The following is a 9,219-nucleotide window of genomic DNA, read 5'->3' on the forward strand; positions in this document are numbered from 1 at the left end:
AGTTAGCCAAAAAATCCTTCACTTTCTGAAAATATTTATACCACAGGCAGAAAGCAAATCTCTCCTTTCCAAGTGCATTTAGGAGAAAACTAAGTTTTTTAGAATGCTGATACATAAATTAAAAATTTTTGTAAGTTCATCTGTGTGTCTTTTCCAATTACCTTGTGTGTCACAGTGGTACCCATGGGAACCACTAGCTAGGAAACCCCAGTTAAGTTAAGGGCGTCCGAGATAGCTTTGAAACGAGGTGGTTTCATCGGTTAACAGATTCTTAGCGCCCTCTGGTGGAGACGTCGCTGCTCGAATGGACCATGATCCCGGGCTCGGCGGAACTGGAAACAGCGTTCCCAGCCCCACGGCTGTGGTTCCTGCCCCACTCCCACTCTCAACCACGTCCTCTGAATTTCCTCTGCATTTTTATGTTGTTTTGTGTTTGTTTCTCACAAAGTCCCGGTGAAGCTGTCAGAGAACAAAGGATGGGGAGCACAGAGGTCTGGACCCAGAGGTAAGCGCGTCAGTGGCAGTCGCTTTCTGGAACACAGTATGGGCCACGTTGCTGGTCCTCTGTAAGGCAAACGTGAGGGGCAGGTGATTTCCAAGGCCCCTTCCGGCAGCAGAGGGCAGTGAGGTACAGCCTGGGCTTGGGGGTCAGGCCCGCCTGGCTTTACACCTGAGCTTAGAACTGGAGGCAAGTTATTTCCCCTCCGTGAGCTCTAGCTTTCTGATCTGTAAAATGGGGATGACGATGACAGGCTGTTCCTGGGGTTATGATGAGGGTCAAATAGGAGCAGCTATCAAAGGGCCTGGCATGTTCCTTAGCGTGCCCAGTCTGCGGCAGTGGCTGTTTTCATTATGGTTTTCTGATGATTCGGTTCATAGGACAGCTGCTGAAGAGAGCCAACGACTTCTGCATGAGAACAGGAATAGCAGCATGGACGTTGCCTCGGTACTTATTTTGTATTTGGAAAGATTCCGAAATGATCCATTCATCTCCATTTTTTACTAGGTAATAATTTGTCCCAAGCCAGCACCATGGGAGCCTGGAGCCATCGTCAGTCATGTAGATGTCATCACATCCCGTCTATGAATTCAGATGCGGGACGGAGACCAGAGTCAATGGTGTAGGAAATTACATCCGCCTGAGCGCCCAGTCGGAGCCTGGGGAGAGGCGGGCGGGCGGTGACGTTCTCCACCTTCCGCAGCTGGGATTCTGCTCCCTGCTCCCGCAGCGGCCAGGCTGTCTGCTCCACGTGCTCAGCCTCTCCTCCTTTGGCGTGGCGGTTCTTCTTGCCTTCGTTCTTTTATGCTGACATGTACATCACTTACTGTGAGCCAGCCTAAGTCCTTCACAGGGCAGCACTCGTTTCATCCTCCCAGCCACCTTGTGAGCTGGTAACTGTTATGATGCCCCTTCTACAGACGGGGGAAATGAGTCTCAGAAGAGAATTCTGTGACTTCCCAGGGGCGCCTCCTAGGACTGCTCTGGATCCTCCTCACTCTATCGCCTCTCCTCACCCCGTCTCCCTCCCCACCTCCAAGCATGGTCCCATGGGTTTAGGGGAAGCAGTCAGGTTCTTTATCACCCCTCAACCCCTCCCCAGTTTCTGATGGTAATATCACTGCACGTCCTGGCATCTGCTGGACGAGGGCCCCCAGGAGGGACAAGGTCAGGCATCCCACTGGGTTCTCAGTACTGATTCTGCATGGCTTACAGGCAGAGGCACTGTCTGTCCTTTGTTCTGGACCATGCCATCATTTCAGAAACCCTCAGGAGACAGAGACAGTGTCTTCCTCTAGCACAAGGAGCTCACTGGTCACTATAAAATATTTGGGTTCTGTAAGTTCAGTACTGCTCTCCTATAATGCAACCCACTGCACATGCAGGCACTCACTGCTTGGGTGGCCCGGGTTTGCTTCCTGGTTGAGGAACCACACCACCCATCTGTCAGTTGCCATGCTGTGGTGGCAACTCACACAGAAGACCTAGAATGACTTACAACCAGGAAATACAACCATGCACGGGGGCTCTGGGGAGGGAAAAAAAGAGAGGAAGATTGGCAACAGATGTTAGCTCAGAGTGAATCCTTCAAAACAAAACAAAACACTGATCATCTCGCTACTGGTGTCTCGTGTCTTCTGCCAGCACCCATGAAACCAGCAGACTGACTTGAGCTTGCAAGTAGGCTAAATTCTTAGACCCTTCACAGTTCTTGACAGATTCCACGCTCACGACTTAGAGGAGGCAAAGATTCAGGATTTTAAAGATGAATCAGCCACAGCCCCTGCCCTTAGAGGGCTCAGAGACTAGTCGGGGTGGAGGGAAAAAGACACATAAGAGAACGACACAAGCACTAAAAAGATGAATGCTTTCTGAGTAGATGCGGAAGACTCTCTGAGGATGCCTGTGCGTGTGCCTGCAGGAGGCACAGGATTTCGATGGGCATGGAAGCTGGGAAAGGCAGTTGCAGGCAGAGGGAACAGAATGAGCAAAGTCCCAGAGGTGTGAGGGCCAAGGGTGGGTTCAGGGGACAGCAGTCAGTCCAAGTGTCCTGGAGCCAGGGTGCATGGCTGGCTGGGCTGGGCAGCTCGGTCTGCCCCTCTGGAGTCTCCCTCCATCCTTTGCACCCTGCTCTCTGTCCCAGCGGGCTGGCCAGGTTCCCTTGCTCTGGCTGGGTTGGCCAATGGGAGGTACCGGGGGAGATCAGCGGAGAGGGGAGACTGAGTTCAGCGGAGGGATCCTCTTGGCCCCCTGCCTGCGAGCTTGCCTTGGGCTCCTGTGCCCTTTGGCGGAAAGTCACTGCTCCTCTCACAGGGCCTCTACTCAGCTCTCCTTCTGGATTTCTAAGGACTCGCCCTGCCCTCACCCTTTCAGGCCCGGGGGATGGTAACAGCTCCACTGCAACTAGCCAGGTGACCACGCTCACCCGCGTGGTGCCCCACCTGTCCCCTTATGTACAATTGTCCCCATGAAAGCAAATACTTCTGGTGTGGTCCTGACGTGAGCGAGCCAGACTTCCCTGTCGGGACCTGACTGATGCAGCGGCTGACGGGGACGAGGATGTTCGGTCAGACCCTGGAGGGAGTGTCGGGGAGCCTGTTTCACGGTGGTCTCCTAGTTTCCCCTGTTTAGCCTCCATTCTTTCTCCGGGATCCAACTCCGGGGTCCACTTCCCCAGGAAGACGCCGTGCCGCCCCTTCCACGGCACTGAGCGGCTGTGCTCCGCTTCCTCCTGCCTTGTCTCCCCTCCCGCTGCAGGCGTCTAACTCACTCCCACATTTCTTACACTGCGCACAAGAGCTATTTCTTGGGGGAGGGATTAGATATATGGATGGATGATGCGCGGATGGAGGGGTGAATATAATCCTATGCCGTTGAAGGTTTGGGGACAGGGGAGCGACGGAAACAGACTCAGCAGCACAGAGGCAGCCCTGCCTTCCAACAGCTTCTAGTCCACATAGGAAGACACAACACGGACACGTGACGTCTCTAACCCTGAAAGGCCCTCTGCAGAGGTGCCCCATGCACACAGACGGCGGGAATGACAGTAGGTCAGATGCAAGGGAGCTCACTCTGCTCTGGGCAGAGAGCCATCAGGGAAGGCTGCCTGGAGGAGGTGGGGCTGGAGCTGGGCACCGAACGACGGTGTCTTAATCTGCTTGGGCTGCTGTAACAAAATACCATAGACCAGGAGGCTTAAACACCAAACGTTTATTTCTCGCAGTTCTGGAAGCTGGGGAGTCTAAGATGAGGCACCGGCAGGTCTGGTGTCTGGTGAAGCCCTCTTCCTGGCCGTGTCCTCACGTGGTGGAGAGCAGGGAGAGGGAGCTCTCTGGGGTCTCTTCTTAGAAGGGCACTAATCCCATCGTGAGGGCTCCACCGTCATGGCCTCATCACCTCCCAAGGCCCCACCTCCTCACACACTGGGGGTTTGGATTTCAATATGGGAATTTGGGGGGACACAAACATTCAGATCACAACAGATGGAAAGAGTTAGATGGAGGGAGAGGAGGAGACAGGGGCAGACAGCACGAGTACAGCGGGAACGCAGTAAAAGGGCTAGACTTCCAAGGGCCTTGAAGGCCACACCAAGGAGACTGGAAGTTATCTCGAAGGCACCAGAAAGCTATTGAAAACACCCCAGTGGAGTTTGTTACTTAAAACAAAACTAAGGAAAACAATGAGACAGTCAGGCTTTCTTTTAGTGCGGCATCTGGAGAAGTGGCCGGCGGAAAGAGCATCGGTTTCTGAGTCAGGCAGACCTGGGCTTCAATCCCAGCCTCGCTGATTAGAAACTGTGTGACCTTGAGCCGGTTACTTCACCTCTCTGAGCTGAGTTTCCTTTCCTAGAACGTGGGCCTTGTAATAGGTGCCTCCCCAGGGCTGCCGTGAACAGAGGATCAGGTGGAAGGACGCGCCTGTCCTAGTGCTCTGTGCATGGCGAGTGCTTCATTGTCATCACCATAATTCCTCTTCCTACTCCAGCCTTTTCGAGTTTTGTTTGGTTTGAGGGAACGTGGGGTGGAGGGTCGTGTGCATCATCTATAGTGGTTTGGCAGCTGGGATGATGACTCACAGGAGGAGGATTGTGCAGCCACGAGGTTTCTCCGCTGGCCCGAGGGAACGAGATAGTGGGATATTAATACCGCTATCCGGGGGCTTGACGCCGGGCCCGGCGGGGGCTTGTTTTTACAGCCTGAAATAGGCTGGCATCTGCCTTTCCAGCGGGCAGGCTGCCAGGCCAAGCAGGGTGGAACCGCCCAGCCTAACAAAGCAGAACTATTTTTACCTTGGGGGGCCCAAGAATGCATCCCAGCTTCCTGGGCCAGCCCCACCCGGCCGCGGCCCAGGCCGGTCTCCAGGGGAGGCTGAGCTCCTGCAGGCGTCAGTGGAGAGCAAACAGTGGACCCCCTGGGGACCGGTTTCCCTGGCAGGGAGGCCAGGGGTCCCAGAAAGCCCCGGAGGACACCCCTCCCCCGCCCCCGCCTTCTCCTCTCAGCCAGGAACCAGGAGACCAGGAGACCAGGGTTCTCACTCGGAGAGTTTCTCAAGTCCTCAGGCAAGAAGCAATAGGCTCAAATTTTACCCTCTAATATAATATGAATCAGAGCAAGACTATTACTGATAGTTATGACTTCCAGTTTTGAGATTCTACTGGACACTAGGCACTGTGCCAACAGCTTTCCGTGTACCATCTCTTATCCTGTCATATCTCTATGAGGAAGCCCCATTTTTAGATGTGGAAACTGAGGCTCAGAGAGGTTCAGTCACTTGCCCAGGGTTAACCAGCTAGGAAGGGGTTTGGCCCCAGGCTTATTGGCTGCACAGCGAATGCCCCTCTGGCCTCCCTTGTTACCTGCCTCACAGGGGAACAAGAAAAGGGAGGAGTCAGAAGCTGCCCTCGGTGTGGTCTTGCCCGGACCCAGACCTGGCATCTAGTGGCTCCTTCACGCCTTGGAGTTATGACAGGGAAAACAATGCCTGTGCTTCTGACCAGGCAGGGCTGTGAAAGCAGGGAGGATGAAAGAGATCTGGAGCGCCCCGACCCAGTGTGGACGTCTGCCCATGACGCCCGCACACTCGAGGGGGCGCATGTCACTGTGCCTGGTTCTCTGAGAGCCTGGGCGGGTGGAGACCAGGGGTGAGAAACATGCAGAGCCGCATCCTCCAGACATCACCTTAGAGAAGGCTTGTTTTCCTCCCTCCCTCCCTCTTTTTTTATTCCTCATAACCTTTCCCTCTCTCTCTTTCCTTCTCTTTTTCCTCCCTTCCTTCTTTACTTTCCTCCCCACCCCCCTCCTCACCTCTTAGGAGGATGTAGTGGAAAAGCGTGGGCTTCAGAGTCAGCCTTTGTTCCCTCCTCTCCATCCGTCTAACTTGTCCCAAACTTCGGTGTCCAGCTCCAGCCCCACCTCCTCCAGGCAGCCTTTCCTGATGGCTCTCTGCCCTCAAACCTTCAGTGACCTCTTACTGCACACAGGATGGAGTATTCATTTGTCCACCCACCCACCCACCCATCCCACAAGTGCTCATCGAGAGCAGTGTTAGGGATGTGGAGACACATGAGGTAGTACCAAGGGGCGGGATGAGGAGGGAATCAGTTACAAAACAGGGTGGTAAATCCTGTGAAAAGGGAGGTAGAAAGGCGCGGGGGTCGGAGAAACCATACTCAAGTCATGGCTCTGCCCCGTCCCAGCTGTCAGAGCTTGGTGGAGTCGCTTCCCTCCCTGTGCCTCAGTTTCCTATCTCTAAAACGTGGAGAAGAATAATTCCACCTCATGGGATTGTAGTGAGAACTAAGTGAGATGATGCATGCAAAGCGCCCGGCCCTCCCCTCCCTTCTCTCACGTTAGTCCCCCCACGGTGGGTGTGATCCCCGCGGGGGCCTGGCTGTTTCTCCAGCCCTGAGTCCCAGGCTGCGGCTGCCGGTTGCTGGTCGTGAGGAGCTGAGAGGCTGGGCGTTGAAATGCTCAATCCACAAGAGGTTTTGTGCCAGTTTGGCCCCAAATATGCTCTGAATCAAGCTCCGTCAATCTTCTTCACTTCTCTTCAGCCTCTGGTCTGTATAATATATTTGGGGGGGGGGGGCAGGGGCTGTTTCTAGAAGTCCCCTTTGCCTGGACCAGTGCCAGCCTCCTCTCACTAGCAGAGAGACTGAGCCCGGCAGAGGGGAACAGAGCCCCCAGGGCCCATCCAAAGTTCCCATCCAGACTTTCGTCCCTCTGGCTGCTTTTGCTCTCCCCAGGAAGACACGGGAAGACAGCAGGGGGCCCGGCTGTTTGCATCCCGGACCCCACATTTTCCAAAGGACACAGCCCCTGACCTCGGCCTGCCCACACCGCTCACAGCACCCAGAACCCGCTCATTTTTCTTGGAAGCTTTTGAACTGTGCCTTCCCGGTGAATGGAGGGAAAATAAATGCCTTCTTTCCTGGACTGGCACACCCACCAGAGCAGAGGGTCCCTGGGACTCAGGACGGGGCAGGGATGGGGGGAGGTGGCAGCGAGCTTCCAAGAGGTCTCGTTTCCCGTGTGTTGTCGGAATAAATACTAAAATTTGTCCTGGGCCAGACCTTTTGTTCCCTTTCCTGCTGGACTTGTTGATGGGAAAATTCGCTGTTTGGTGTGAGACGAAGAAGGGGGAATGTGTGTTGCCAGAGATTTGAGTTTCTCCATTCTGAGCCTAAATACGAAGGCTTCGTTTTGAGTTGTGCTCTGTTCTAGAGTTCCACTAACCTGGCCTCTCTCTTACAATCTTATTTCCTTGGCCATTGTTGAAGTGGGGCACAGATTGTTATTAAAAAAACCAAAACCAAACAACCAAACAACACCACCGCCCCCCCACCCCCCGGGTTTTTATAGCAGCACAGGCTTATGTTTAGTTAGAAAAATAGTCTTTTGAAATTCAATTTCCCCTGCTCCATACTGGTGCAAGGAGAAGGGAAAAAAAGTGGAGAAATCTGAAAAACTCTCCGATGTCTGGAACTTGAAGAAGAACAGAGCAGGCTTTCAAAATTGCGTCTGTCTGTGCCGCCCCCACCACCCTTAACCCGACCCACATCTTCTGCTTCAGAAACCGCCGAGCGTTACCTCCACCAACACGGAACTGTTCTGAGGCTGAGTTGTTAGCCTGCCTGACTCACTCTGAACAAGGGAACAGCAGCGTTTTCTCTCCGTGCAGCGGGCTAGAGATGTCAATCAGAACTGGCCTGAGGCCTTTGGGATTCCCAAGAGTTTGTGTGCGTAACTAACTCCAAGTGAATATTTTCAATGAAATGAAGTCGATGGAGGTGTTGTGGACCAATGGGGCAGGCCTGAAAAGTCAGGGAAGGATGCTGCTCGCGCTGCCTCTGCCACCCACCACTGTGACCTTGGGGAGGCCATTCACTCACTATGATGCTGGAGAGGTCACCACCGTGAACTTGGGAGACAGCGAGGTGTTGGCGTCTCCCCCCGAGCCCCGGCATCCGTCTGCAGAACAAGGTGGTTACAGGAGTTCTAGTTTGGCTCATCTACCCTGTGGAAACACCCGGACGTGCAGGCGTAGATACAAGGATTTCTTTTTTTTTTTTTTTTAAAGATTTTATTTTTTCCTTTTTCTCCCCAAAGCCCCCCGTACATAGTTGTATATTCTTCGTTGTGGGTCCTTCTAGTTGTGGCATGTGGGATGCTGCCTCAGCGTGGTCTGATGAGCAGTGCCACGTCTGCGCCCAGGATTCGAACCAACGAAACACTGGGCCGCCTGCAGCGGAGCGCGCAAACTTAACCACTCGGCCACGGGGCCAGCCCCCAGGATTTCTTTTTTTAAACCACAGTGCTGCTTGTAATTGCAAACTTGCAAGAAAAGAGGAAATGATTTGGGAGTCCCTCAAGAGGAGCATGGTTGAGTTGATCATGGTACATTCCTGCAACGGGTTGTTGTGACGTGTTAAAAATAGATGGGGCTGAGCTGCCAGCGTGATCCCACGAACGTAATGTGGGCGAAAGAAACCAGGGAGAAAAGAGGGCTGCTGTGCACTGCGTTGTGCCCCCAACCCACCCCACAGAGCACCGCCCCCCAGCCCACTGTAGTGGTGTTTGGAGGCGGGGCCTTGGGAGGTGATCAGTGTTAGATGAGGTGAGGAGGGTGGGGTCCTCAAGACGGAATCAGTGCCCTGAAAAGCCGAGACCAGAGAGCTTGCTCTCTTTCTCTCTCCATGTGAGGACACAGGATCAGGCGACACCCAGTCTTTCTTCTTTTTCTAATTAAGCTCATGATCTCAAAGAGTTTTGACAATGCTTCAAAGAGATCATCACCTTAAGGGGGTGTCGCACCACCTGGCACCCTGAGCTCAGACTTCTAGCCTGCAGAGCTGTGAGAACAAACGTCAGCTGTTTAAGCCACCTGTCTGTTGTTATGGTGGCCTGACCTGAGCTGACTGATAGAAGGACCCACTGGATCACTCCAAGGCTACTAACGTCAACCACAGGCAAAACTGAGCCATGCTGTCACCAGTCAGGGCAGTGGGTACCCTCGGGGCAGGGCAGGGGGGCTGGGATTGGGGGTGGGGTGCTGGGAAGAAGCTGGGGGTGCCTTTGGGATCTGGTCATGTTCTGTCCTTGATCTGACTGTTGGTCACATAGGTGCCTTTACTTTGTGAAAATTCATCGATCTGTGTGCTTAAGCTTTGTGCATTTTTATGATGTGTGCTATATTTCAATAAAATTTAAAAAATAAAAATC

The 9,219-nt window shown here is 53.7% G+C and overlaps 1 long non-coding RNA gene across 1 annotated transcript; it reads left to right on the plus strand.

The window, feature by feature from the left end:
• Window positions 1-239: 239 nt before the first annotated feature.
• LOC138918194 (uncharacterized) lies at window positions 240-4,475 on the plus strand. Its single transcript, XR_011427203.1, has 2 exons — window positions 240-505; window positions 1,007-4,475. It is a non-coding gene; the product is annotated as an uncharacterized lncRNA (long non-coding RNA).
• The last annotated feature ends 4,744 nt before the right edge of the window (window positions 4,476-9,219 follow it).

This window comes from Equus caballus, chromosome 16, assembly GCF_041296265.1.
Source record: "Equus caballus isolate H_3958 breed thoroughbred chromosome 16, TB-T2T, whole genome shotgun sequence".
In the NCBI taxonomy this organism is placed as follows: Eukaryota; Metazoa; Chordata; class Mammalia; order Perissodactyla; family Equidae; genus Equus; species Equus caballus.